The sequence below is a fragment of the Anguilla rostrata genome, chromosome 5 (genome assembly GCF_018555375.3).
Source record: "Anguilla rostrata isolate EN2019 chromosome 5, ASM1855537v3, whole genome shotgun sequence".
Taxonomy (NCBI): Eukaryota; Metazoa; Chordata; class Actinopteri; order Anguilliformes; family Anguillidae; genus Anguilla; species Anguilla rostrata.
The window spans coordinates 37,500,660-37,514,814 of record NC_057937.1 but is presented as its reverse complement, the minus strand read 5'-3'; positions in this window follow the sequence as shown (position 1 = coordinate 37,514,814).

The following is a 14,155-nucleotide window of genomic DNA, read 5'->3' as shown; positions in this document are numbered from 1 at the left end:
ATCTAGGGGAAAAACAGCATGTGTGCTTTAAAGCAGATTTTCTTCATTAGTAGAATGAAAAAATGGCGGTTCGTTTTTGGAAACGTCGATAATAGATTGACTGCAGGGTTCAATATTGTTGAATATTTTGTTGTCCTGGATGTTCTTTTCCCCTCAAATGCCTTTGCAGACGGATGGCATTGTTGTGAAGGACCACATCCACAACACCATTTTCTGGTACATTTTTCCGGAAAGAGCTGCATTCTTCCCCTGAAGCTATTTTTCAGAAGACTGAATGGTGGAAAATGCAGTTATAATAAGGAAATGACAAGACAAGTTCAGGAAAAAACTTCCTTACTCCACAGTAACAATACAGCCTACAGTAGACCAGCAAACCAGGCTGAATGACCTTAAACACCAACAAATCTCACATGAACCTGCTCCATTGATTGTTTGATCTCTAAAACTTTCACGAAATGTTTCTTAGCCGATAAGTTTTCTATGAAATGAGTTGCTGTTTGATATAATGAACAATTAAGCAATTAGCACGTTCTGTGTTGTGATCTTTACCACCCCTGTTGATATCAGTATGATGACAGTTGAGCACTTGCCAGGTTGATGTGATCAAAAAAAATTGATTGAAATTAATTTGGAACTTTTTCTTTTTGTCTGAAGTGTTCAAAAGCTTTTCATTTAGTTTTGTAATTTCTCTTAAAACAAATACATTTAATGTCATTTTAATTGTGTAAAACGATCAAAAATTGTGTTAAATGTGAGGAAATTAATCTTTGTTTGACTACATGTGCCAAATCCATTGAGGGAAACTAATCAGTTTCTAAGGAATAATTCAACTGTAGTTTTGTCTTTGTTTTAATATTGCAGCTTCACTCACAAGTACAAGATTGGGGTATCCCCTGTTGCCAGCTAAAAGAATGCTCAGATTTCTCTCCCTTGGCTTGTAATTAAAATAAAAACGAACACTTGGGGTTTAAAAAGGACATCCAGCCAGTCTACTTTCATTACCTCAAAACTGTCCATGTCTCACACGGCCGCCAGAGGGCACTCTTATACAAAATACAATTCAATGCGTCACCATAATGTTCTCTATGGGAAAACTCTAATATTGTTATCTCAGTGTTATCAGATGTCTCATCTTGAAGCTATGTGACGTCTGATAGCATCAAAACATAAAATGTACGTTGAGGGTTTAGTGACCGACTTCACATGTGAACATAGGTATATATTGTGTTTCAAAACATACCTATGACTTGCATTGGTCAATTTCCACTTTCAGACTTAGCTGGATATATTGCTTGATCCCCTGTAAAAACGACGTGATGTGTACTAACCATATATATATGCTGTAACAACACCAATACCCTATCAATCATTTCTTTCCTATGGTAGTGAGCCATTTTGCTGATTGACCAGTTTAATTCCCAGAACAAGTCAATCCTGTGTCCCTTCCAGTGACAAATGTAACCCACCCCTGAAAACTCCCAGCATACCCCCCTCTACCCAAAAACTTCAATCAATGTGAAAAATTTGGAAGATAGGCATATTTGGAAGAAAAGTGAGGATTAAATGTAAAAGGAAAAAATTGTCATTATCTGTTGCGCACAATAAAGGATGTAGCCTACACTACATTTCTCTACATATTGACAGACACATGTACAGAGTAATACCCCCCTCACGGCCGAGAGTTTGTCTAAAACCCTCACCCTCCCGTCCCCAAAATGAACTCCTGGCTGCATGGTCGCTGTTTCTGATTCCGTGTAATCGTACTGTATAAAAATGCTGTATTCCCATAAAAATGATTCTCCAGGCTCTTCAGGTTCTCAAATCTCTCTTTTAAGTTGATTGCATTGCACACACTGCTGATGGCGAATTATTCAAAACATGCAATTTCCGCGAGAGTCTCACCACCCGAGCAGCTGTAACTTAGCAGCCCAGAAAAACGCACCCGTCTATCATGGAGGTGTAAGAGATAATGCAACGATAAAAACAAGAGGAGGGAGCAAAATGGCATAAAATCGGGACGAATAAAACTACCGACCGTGAGCAATAAGCAGAGTGAGCCCGCGGTGCAGCGAATATCTCGAGGGCGGAGTTCACGCTGCAAAGGAGACGAGCTGTTGGTTTCGGCCTGTTTTCCGGCATCTTCTCCGTCAGGTTTCAGTCGATTCCCTACACACTAACCAGGCTGTCACTTCCCGCTCTGAACGTTTCTGCACTGCGCTGTACTTCTCACCCAATTTAAATAAGTATCCGCACACAATCCATCTTTATTGATTAAAAAAAGAAACTCTCTGTGGAAGTCCTGCAAGCTTATACGTTAAGATGTAATACCAGGCGCTCTGCCAAGAATAAAAACAAACATGGTAATTTCTTTTAAGTTCAAAACTGTTAGTACAGCACTGTCTAAAATTATTCACACCCTTGATACAGATGAGCAAATAAGTATAACATAAATAATACAGGTAATAAGTTATATTGTATGCTCAAAAACTGAGTTGTTTTAATACTAATACAATAGCTCAGAGAAAAAGATTTTGTTCAACAAGTAATGTTTTTTCTAAAATGGTGTCTCAACATTATTTACCCCACTGTTTTCAACACTCTGTGCACCCTCTTTTTGCAACGATAACACTACAGAGATGCCTTCTGCTGTGTTTCATTGGATGCATGTTAGGGGGGATTTTTGACCATTCCTTCATGCAGTTTTCAAGATATATTGGTCTGCACTTAGGGACTGCCAAAACTGTTTGGAGACTGAGTTTTCCATTGTGAAACAGTAAATTTGTGCTCATTTGACCATTTCTTGGTTGATTTTTTTGGACAAAATGTCTTGGCACTTGCTAGAGCTCATGACCAATTTTATAGTAGATGCTAATCAGACCCATAACAACAAAGATATTTAGCAAACACACTGTGATCAACTGTATTAGCCTTAAAACCTCAAAGACTAATAGAGCAGTGTGGCTCATGCCAAAGCTCATTACCTGTATCTGTTTATCTGTTTAATAATTCACATTCCCCTCATATTGGCTGTTACGAGTCGTGTGTGTGTGTTTGGGGGGATGAATTGGCTAGCTTGTACTTATAACTTATGATTATTATTGTGCTGATTAATGTCCAGGCTGCTGTGAAGTGAGGTGGAAAACATCACTTTAAATATTATATACTGTCTGGCACTGGTCTCAAAGGGTTGCATATTGGCCTATTTTCCAGGTAAGTTTCGATGCCAATCAGCAATCAAAGAATTCTGCGGAGACAAGCAGATGAAACACTGGAAGACACTGCTTTTCTAGGATCAGGAGCAAAAGACTCCCAACCTGAGCTAATCAAATCTGAGCCTGAGGAAAGGAAAGAACCCAAAAAAAAAAAGTATGTCATCGTATCAGCGCTGTTTCATTGTTCCCAGCCCCCCCCCCTCCCCCTCCAAAAAAGCACCCGCGTCAACAGCGTGGCTCAGACTCTGAGCATAATGAGCAGATTTGCGGCTGTGAATGAGGTGTGGGTGACAAAAAACGGGGAGCGTTGCACGAGCACGTTTATGAGGCAGTGGTTTGCTGGGCCATCACAGGAACATTATGTGGGGGTGGGGGTGGGGGGGGGCTTGGTTGGGTGGGGGGGGGGGGTGTGAGGCTGCAGCACAATGTCTGGCTGTGGCAGGCTATTGTTTGAGATCGGGGGAAAACAGGCTTTTCGCAGAGAACACGTAGTCTGCAATAAGTCAGCTTGTGTGTTCTGTATTTTAAAGCTGATATGTGCGTGTAAGAATGTGAGACAAAGTGCTTTTGCTAATGTATGTGTGTTTGTATATAGTGTTCATATGTGTGCATGTGCGTTTTCACAGGATAAGGACAAACATTCCAAACCAATACCACTGAACTAGACAGCAGTGTGTATTTTTAAACAGTAACCTGTTTTGGTCTAGCAGCCATTGGTACAAAGTGAGGCACTCAACAGATTATCTACACACCATTTGCTAACTGATTTGTATACTCCTTCACCAAACTCTGGGCTTGTTGTCATAGCTCCTTCAGTTTATCCACCTAAAAAATATTGGGTTGAACCTTCAAACCATAAAAGCACCTCCTTTATGATTTTGACCCAAAAGACAGAAGACTATTCCTGTTATTGCTATAATTGCAATAAAAATGAATAAAGTAGTCGATATGGGTTACTTTTAGGATTGTCTTTGTTTTTCCAAGGTTACTGGGGTTAGCGATGAAGCTTTAAAAATGCATTATTAAGGTCACATTCATCATTGTGCAAGAGACCCACGAGAACACGTCAGCCCTTTGACTCAGCAAAAAAAGAGAAAAAAGGCCTTGGTACAAAAATGGAGGCTCCGTTTTAGTCAGCATCAGATAAAAGGGAGAAAAAAAAATCTCCATCAAAAATGGCTACCAAAAAGCCAACCTCAGAGAATGTGAATGAATGACTAGGAAAATGAATAAATAAATATATAATTTATATACCAGCACATATGCTGGTTCCAGGCATATTTAATTCTTTTTTTTTTACATCTTACTTCAGAAAATCAATGCTCCATCTCTGTGTCTCCCTTGGCAACAGGTTATAATACATGGTTACGAGGAGCGGTTGCTAGGTGCGTTGCTGAGATACGGACCCCGCTCTCCAGTACAGCTACGTGGGAGGCCATGGGGTCCTTCATGATGCCAGGGTACGGAGGGGCTTAAAAAAGAAATATAATAACTGCGATATGAAAAGGAGGACAGTCGGGGGCGGGCGTTGGGGAGGTGGGGGGAGTGGCGGGGGGCGGGGGGGGGGAGCGAGTGGGGAATGCATCTGATAATGCAGGGTGAAGATGAGAAGGGGGGGGGAGGGGGGGGGAGACGCACCTGAGCGCCTTTTATTTGATAAAGCACGCTGAGGCTGTATCTTTATCACGAAGGCCTGTCTGAATGAAAAGTGTCCCTCCCTCACTGTGTGAATCACTGTGACAGCCGGGGCACGGCCTGGCAGAATCTTAATAAAGGCAAAGCAATGTGACTTTGCCAGCCTCCGCAAACCCCTTCGCGCGGCGGGCAGAGGCTCTAATGAACGGGAGCGATCGCAAAGTTATTGTCGTGGGGGGAGGGGGGCGGGGGGGGGGGGGCTGCCTTCTTTTCTCCGCGTCTACCTGCCCCGGGCTGTTGTCACGTGGGCCCCCGGAAGCACAAAGGAGTTCTATAAATGCACCGGACGGCACAGGAGGATGCGGCGTCCCGTCCGAATCGAGACCGGTTCGGGTGCCGGCGCGCGTCCTCTGTGGAAGTGAACACGGAACCCGGAGATGTCTGGGGCCTGGCGCCGGAAACGTGGCACCCCGAGAGAACCCGCTGTCCTGTGAAAATGCCATCCCGACAACCAGGAAGCTACCTTTATATGAACGGTCGCGTTTCGAACCCGTCGCTAAAGAACTGGATGCAGAGAGGACTATATATTTTGCTGTGGGCCACGTGGATTCTGTTTCATTTCGAAAGTGTGAATGTGGTAACTTTGAGCCAGACTACAAACTGGATGACGGCGTGGATGGATTGGAGTCTCTTTCATGTTGTTGATGTTGTAGCTGCAAATACAGTCTTGCCATACAGTGACTGTAATCTACAGGAAAAAGATTGGCATCCCTTGAAAAGGTTAATGGTAGTGTTTTTTGAGGGATTTCTGTTTAGGGTAGGGTACATTTTGAATCCGAATCTCGTTCTTTCATCTTTTTCTTTTCTGCTTTGCGCTCTAGGGGGCAGTATTACGATGCACACGGATTCTATGAACTCGGCTGGTCTCCGAGCTCGTCTCTTTTAGCTCCTCAGGAACACAAACGCTTTACTCACCAGGCAGTCTTCACCGTTCTGCCATTTTCTACCATTAGCCACGGAGCTAATGGATGGCACTGATGACTATTTATATATTTATCATAAAAATAATGGTAAAACTTTGATTGAACAGAATGGAACAGTGGAGCTCCAACAGGGTACTGTCTCACACGGAGTAGCGTGAGCCAGACTAGCAGAAACACTGTTACAGGGATATGAAGGTGCAATGCTACTGATTATGATAAAAATAATGGGGTCACATATAACTCTGGTTAAACATAGAAGCTAAGCAGATTTCTTTTTCTGAAAGTTCTATCTACGCATAGAGATTTTTCTCAGCAGCGAAGGTGGAATTACGTGAGGTGTTAATTTTGGGGATTGACCTCGGGAAATACTGGAGCGTGGGAATCGATGTTCCTGTACGCCCGTATTAATGCCGGACACATACTTACAATGTCACGAACATAATCAAGGAGAACCTGCAAAGTGATCCCCTTTTCCTTCATATTTAATCTTACATGCGTAAAATGTGGCATACCATTGACCTCGCTTGACTTTAAACCCAATCACTTCTTGGTATGAAGGTCATGTAGTAGAGGCAGGAACTCTGGGGGTTTTCAAGACCAGGCTTGATACAGTGATAGATACTATTTAGTTGTAGGTAAACTGAGCACTAGGTATACTTTAGTGGTGTTCTTGTCATTATGTTATGTTATGTCATTTTATGTTCTGTTATGTTATGAACACAGAGCCTTGGTGAGAACACATTACCACATCAATATAATTAGATAAAGCTATTTACAGATTTAAATATTTTTTTGATAAAAAATATAAACAACCAAGGTTGCCATTTATAGACAGTAATGTCATTCTATATGATTTTTAACTTGGTACTAATGCGTTATTTCATTAAATATATCAGATTTGTATTTTTGTATAAGGCATGTACTCTAAGACTTGTCATTGTTTGTAGGACAAACCCTTAATAAATAATAAATACATACAGTGTTCCCATTAGTATTCCTCTGCAATAAGGGAGGAAAAGAGTCCCCTTTTGGACTGATAGAATGACTTCCCTAATTGGTTTCAATTCATAATTGAAATGTAATAAAAATGCATCAGTAGCGGGTGCCACCGCTATTACCTCATGCAAATCGTGTGATGAATTGACGTGTTGGGCGTTAATTGCAGCTGTTAAAAAATGCACTGATTTTCGCTGGAATAACATCAATTCAAATCCGCTTGCACCCTCGCTTCGCGTTATATATGGAGAGCATTTGTCAGTGTTCCGTTTTCTCTCAAAGGCATGATGGGGAAAAAAATGGAAACATCTGCATCCATTCATAACAAAAGAATGTGTGATAAATTGCCCTTTTGCAAATGTATTTGTGTATATATGTATGTATATACGTGTGTGTGCGCGTGCGCCTGTGTGTGTGTCCTTCTCTTTGTCTTAAGGTTCATCTTCATTAAATATGGTAATGAGTGACTTGCGACATTTCAGTCAAATACATTCTTATTCAGCTTAGACAAAAGAAAACTCATTTAGTATTTTACCCTTGACAGAGCCTGCCATAAAAATTTGAAGTTCTGTCTAGCTAATGCTTAGAATGTGTAGGACCTTTCATAAAGAGTTAAATTCTCATGTGAATTATTGCCTTGCACTGTAGTCATAGCAACAGGTTAATAAGTGGCTCCTCTGATCTTCCTCTGTAGCTGTGCAGGTTGCTAAGATACGTGTTGTGTACTGGACCCATGAGAGAACACTGCAAACTAGTACTAATATATGTACTAATAATGAGAAGGAACTTTGCAGAGAACAAAAGACTATTAATATAAAACAATGTAGTAATGTTGAAATAAATAAATCTCTAGAAATTAAAAGAAAACAGTAAATTCTAATAGTGTTTCCATTTGAACATGAGCTAAATCTATGTACTCGTTTTTTGATACAATAGCCATTCCTTTGCTATTCTGTCATGTATTATACATTACACTACACAGCTATGCTGTTACTACTACTACTACTCCTACTACTACTACTACAATGACTAATAACTACTGCTGCTGCTGCTTTATATATACAGTAATAACTTATCAGGTCCAATAATTAAGAATCAACTGCCAATAAAATATAATATTTCACACTATGGAATATTATTTTTGCAAGCTAAAATAATCTAATCTCTGGGTATAAGACTATTTAAGAATGAGAGAACACAATGATTAATGGCTCTCTCCATTATCAATAGGTTTAAAAAAAATTTTTTTTTTTAAATCCTGTAAGGAGTTGATTTCTGCCAGACACCAGCAAGCGTGACGGGCCAGGGCAGGGCCGTACCCAGGAGAGAAGAGATGTTCATCACAGAGAGAGGCAGAGCAAATTATCTCACAGACAGAGACATTCAAACCTCCGGCCCTGGAGCTATAAGGCAGCAGCATTACCCACAATGCCACCGCGCCGCAATAACAGCGGCTGAGGATGCTGAGGCGCTGCCGCAGACCTCCGTTCCCAAACTGACTGATGTCACTTCTGACAAGTTCCTCCCGTTCGGCTCCCCGCCTGCTGAAAAATGGGGCCTCCTGCTTATGCGGGGAAAAATTAGCATAAGCAATTCAAATTCAAATACCAATCATCGTGAAATTGAAAAAAAAAAAAAAAAAAGAACGAGAAAAGTATTACTTGCGGGTTGCATCATTCCTCCTTCGGCAGCTTTGGAAGTAAAAAAAAAAAAAAAAAACCCCATCCTTGCAATCTCTCTGTGTCGCAGTAAAAAAAAAAAGCAGGAAAAAAGTAACTGCCAACGACAGGCTTTTTCCCATAGAAATATCTCCGAAGAAGGTCGTTCCCATTAATATTTTTTCATAATTTCAGCGTGCGGTGCTGAGGTTCAAATACTGAGTGTCGGTCCTGTGGGTCACATACTATTTCTGCCTCCACTGCTCCACTAGAAATTCAACTATGTAACTGTCTGCCATGCAAGCAAATAACATAATATACTCTAATTCTTTTGGGCAACCTAAGAACTTATATTTGTCAGGCCAATATAGCACTTTGAAAAATTTGATAATGCTGTATTTCTTGATCTGCAAATAGATTACAGTGCTAAAAATGTCTGTCAAGAAATGAGCAAATATTACAAATAAAGCTGCAATTGTAAAACCTGAGTAATGTAAAAGAGAAACTAAGGAACTCTGATGTATGTATCAGTACAGTGCAGTATGCAAAATGATTAGGCTAATAGTTTGTGATTATGCAGTATGTGGTAGAGGCTCAAACTTATCTGGACAATTTGATTTCAGTTATAAAGACTGGAGAAGGCTACGCTACAATATTCCTCTTCAAAAGCAATCTTTTTCCTCATAAGTATTTCATGGCCTTCAAATGGCTCAGACATTTTTGTCAGAGGAAAACACAAAAGATTCAAAGAACTGAACGCATCTGCACTGACACAACAAGCAAACAAATAAACAGCTTTCGTATGCTTGGACGTTGAAGGCGGCAGTCAAAAGTGTTTGGGTTCTTTTTGATGGCAGTGCCCTCATTGGCTGATCTCTCGGCTCTGTCTGTCATTGGGCTCGGTCACCACGACACATCAGTCACCAGGGGAGGAGACAGGCTAATGCTGGTGTCCTGCATTCACATCTTAGTCTGTGGCCCCATTTGGTATTCTGAACCTGGTGTGTGTGTGTGTGTATGTGTGTGTGTGTGTGCGTGCGTGTGTGCGTGTGTGTGTATGTGTGTCGGTGTGTGAGTGTGTGTGAGAGAGAGAGAGAGAAAGAGAGAGAGAGAGAGAGAGAGAGAGAGAGAGAGAGAGTGGTGTGTGATTAGGGTGAGATAATTAGAGAATAATAGGGCTTCTGTATGATTTATGAGAATAGATTAAGTGTCAGAACTGAAAAGTGGCAGGTTAAATCGCACTGACCCACAAAATACCAACACAGATTTTATCACGGAGCTTGCCGAAAGCCAGGGGGATAGAGGGAGGGTGGGAGAGAGAGGGAGAGAGATTGAGAGAGAGAGAGAGAGAGAGAGTGATGGAGAGGGAGAGAGAGGGAGAGAGAGAGACAGAGTGAGGGAGAGAGAGAGAGTGAGGGAGAGCGAGAGAGAGAGAGACAGTTTAATTTTGCATTGTAGTTTTATACTAGCTAAATGTTGACAGGAAACAGTCCTGAACCTAATTAAATTAGCAATGTTCCACTTAGAAGTGTGCCTTTAACAAAACAAGAGGAAGCCCTTAATCAGCAATGTAGTAAACATTAAGGTAAACATTTAAAAAAATGCTATAACCTTCAGTATATTCGGAAATTATATTTTTTTCTTATGTAACAGTTTATTGTGACCTGCTTTCCACTGTCATAACGAATTTAAGGTGAAAGCTGGAAAAAATAATAGTTCAATATCAGGTTTTAATCAGGCTCATATTAGTACAGATCAGTACAGGGTCAAAATAATCATTTGGAATATCCCTTTAGACACCAGTGGAATTCCAACAGTTTACTGGAACAGTAATTCTAAGGAATGTAATTTGATGAATGGGAATTAAGGAAATATCTATTTTGCCCATGTAGCCCACTACCTATCTAGTGGGCATGGACAGTGGAAATCTCTTAAGCTGTAGTGTGCCTTAATTTTTCAGCAACTCACACACACACACACACACACACGCACGCACAAAAACACACACACACAAATACACACACACACCGCACATGCATGCACACAGACACACAGACACACAGGTACATGTGTGTCTGTGTACGTGTGTACGTGTGTGTGTGTGTGTAATCATAGTTATTTACATAAGCTTACAGTAGCATTGAAATATATAATGAGTCACCTTTTTGTCCTAAGGGCTAGGGCATCTTCCAGCCTTTGTTTCTCAGCTGGTTTAATTAGTTAATTGGACATACAGACAGTTTGAAAACCTTAATGACCCCTTCTCACAGATCTTATTCATCTTTTGATTAAAAGTTATTTCTAAAAATAACTGCAGAATAAAGGTTATTTTGTCAGTTTCTAATGCTTTAATGATTAATGCTAATGTCATTTCTAGGGGAAAATAATTAATTTCAGAGTACAGAATTGTTAAAATTGTTAACCAGGAAAACATATGCAGGATATATATATATTTATTCTCCCAACCACCCCCCCCCCCCTCGAATCTGAATTGCATCATCTTTCTGCTGTTATGGGGCACATTGTCTCCTTTGAGTCCAAACCTTTACACTCACTTGCTTTTATATTGCCTCGCTATATTTTTACCACCTGCTAAATTACCCTGAAATGAAGAAGAGGACATAAGAGAGATGAGATATGAAAAAATGGACCCTACCTAAGCACTTTGCACGCGCATGTCATCTCGAATTTATGAAAACTGTTCAATCAGAATTCATATAAAATCAATAGAAATGCAGCACATTTGTAGCATTTTATCAAACAGCCGAGGCCAAAGAAAGAGTTTTGTAAATTAAGCACACTGCAGTGAAACTGATTCATAGACTGTTTAAATTTGAAATTGAGCCTTCCGCATTGCAAATGTTTTCAGTGTCTGGTCATAAGACTGGCAAAGATGAAAGATGTAATTAGTCGCCGATCCCACACAGAAGCTACACATTTGCCCAAATTACTGGCTTCTTCCAACATTTCAAATTACTTTAAATTCCTAATTTGTGGCAAAATATATAAAAAATTATACTTCGGTTTAGAAATCAGTGCCAAGTTATTATGTCTGCCATACAATTATAATTATCCTTTGTACAACACTAACAGAAGAGAAATGCTACAAATGATTGGTCACCCCTTGTGGAGTGTGTGTGTGTGTGTGTGTGTGTGTGTGTGCGCGTGCGCGTGTGTGTGCATGAGTGTGTTTTTGCGTGTTTGTGTGTGTGTGCTCCTCTTTTTCTTTCTCTCTCTCTCTGTCTCTCTCTCTCTCTCTATTATGGAAAGCAGTCATGAGTTGAAAGTCTCGGCACAGTTGGACAATGTCTGCCAACGATGACATTTGGAAGAGGTGAAGAAGAAGGGCGCGGTGTTGCAGCACAGATCAATTAAAAGCATCGGAGCCCCTGACTCGTTAATCTTTTATAGGGAAGGCTAGCTGGGCTTTGAATGCTAAGCGGGGTGGCTGCATTTGACCAAATTCAGACATCCACCAGTTTTGCATTTAGCATTAAACCCCAGGCACAAGGGGCCTTTGTCTTTTCCTCTCTAATGAGTTACTTTGGATGCTTGCTCCCATTTCTGCACAGATGTCACAGTAACCATCTGAAAATGCACATGTGCAGACTCACCACCTGTAAAACATCTGATGCATTTTATTTTTTGGTCCAGTCAACCAAGCCAAACGAGTCAGGTTTATTCATGCTGATGGGCAGTTATTTGTCTTTCTGGACTCCTGTTGACAGTTCAGTATAAAGTAGAATTATATGTGTTTGGATCAGACTACTCCTGATTTATTATGTGGGAAGGGCTACAGACAGTATATTGGATGAAAGGAGTGAATGAAGGGAGAGAAAAAAAGGGAAAAGATGCATTTTCTGTGCTTCCATTCGTATATTTTGGTTTTCAGGAAGTCGAAAACACGGGTGACCTTAAAACTAAATGCGGGGCCTTGCTTTTTCTTCTCCGTCTCCCTGACTTTGTACATATTTTTCTCATTACCGCGTGTCTGTGCTTTAGCTCCTCTTCTCCTTAATGCCTGACAGGCTCGAGACTCGTCAATGCACCTTAATTTCTGTCGATATCTCTTTCACTTGAGCTCTCTACACCTGTTCGGTCACCATGACAACCTAACCTATGTCAACAAAGGCCCCTGTAGGACACGTCTCGCTGTATTTCTCTTTTGATAGGATATCGATTAAGCTCTTATAATACATAATAGGAGTAAAAGCAATGGCCAACTTTGCCCGCTCAGGTCGGCATCAAATTTCCGTGTTGTCAGAATGCCTTGCATTGACATCTGTCTGATGTAGATGAGGGGAGAGGGGAGAGGGGAGGGGCAATCAAACTGAAATGCCCTGTCTTGCCAAGCATTTGAGACAGAAATTGATGGCATTTCCTTTGTAGTGATGACAGTTTGACTTGTCGAAACTCGCTGTCATGAGCTTCAAATTGGACTGAACAACTGGGGTGCATTCAAAGGGAAATGGCGTGGGGAGGTACGAAGGGAATGATCATTTTCCAGAGATGAGAGGAGTGTTGGGAGCACCAGGGAGAGGGGAAAGAAGAAAGGATTTTGGGAATGGGGAAAATGGTTTAGAGGGCGAGGGAATACACAGATAAGGAGAATGTACAGAAAGAACAGGTGGAATTATAGTACTGTAGTATAGACAAATAAAGATGATGTCATAAATTTGACCTTAATAAAGTTGAGAGCCTATTTTTGTTTGTAAACACAGTGGAATGCATGGAGAATGAAGGTCTATTCAGAAGAGAAGACATGTTCAAAGCCTGAATTATTGTTGATTGGAATCTTATTCTTATTAAGGCAACCTTCTTTGTTCAATAGACTTCTCTCATTTTGTTGCTATAGTCCTTAGATGTAGGTCAGTAACTTATCATCAAACCAGCAATAATTGTTATCTCAGTAGAACATTTGTTCTTATTTTCAAGTTCCTATGACCGTCCACATGTTTACTTTTGATAATGTGTAATTTTTTTAAATCAAGGGAACATCTGGCTCAATTTGATTTAATTCTTTAAAAAACTGATTTAAATGTTATATTTATATATATATATAGTACAAGCCAAAAGTAATAGGCCACTTCTTTTTAAAACCTTATGTGGATCTATTGAATAATAAACCAAAGTATAAACTTTTTTTAAATTTTTGTATTTGTACCTATAATAATATAAAAGATGTGTTTTGCTTAAAAATAATCTTAGACATAGCTTTCCTCAAAATATCCAACTTTGGCTGTAATTACAATTAAACAAATTATCGGAAGTCTATCCAATCATTTTGCAAATGAGACTGGGAGCGAGGTGGAGGGGTAGTTAAATTGGCTGAAATCTTATCTATCTAAATTTAAAAAAAAGCCACAGGTAGCCTAATACCATTGGCTTGTTGTCTAAGTAAAATAGGCACTAAAGCTGCAAGAAATATGGCAAAGAAGAAGGCATTAGGCCTAGATGTGCAGGGCCAAGTAAACATATTGCGGCCAGGTTATTCTCCACAAAGAAATAACAAAGAAGCTTAAAAATTTCCTGGTGCAGTGTTTAGTACACACTCAGAAGGGTCCAGCTGATGGACAGTAATGTTAACAAGAGATGATCAGCAAGATCAAGAGAGTTGACAAATATCTTGTTGTGTTTAGCAAAACAAACTGTTGTAAATAATTTTCATTTA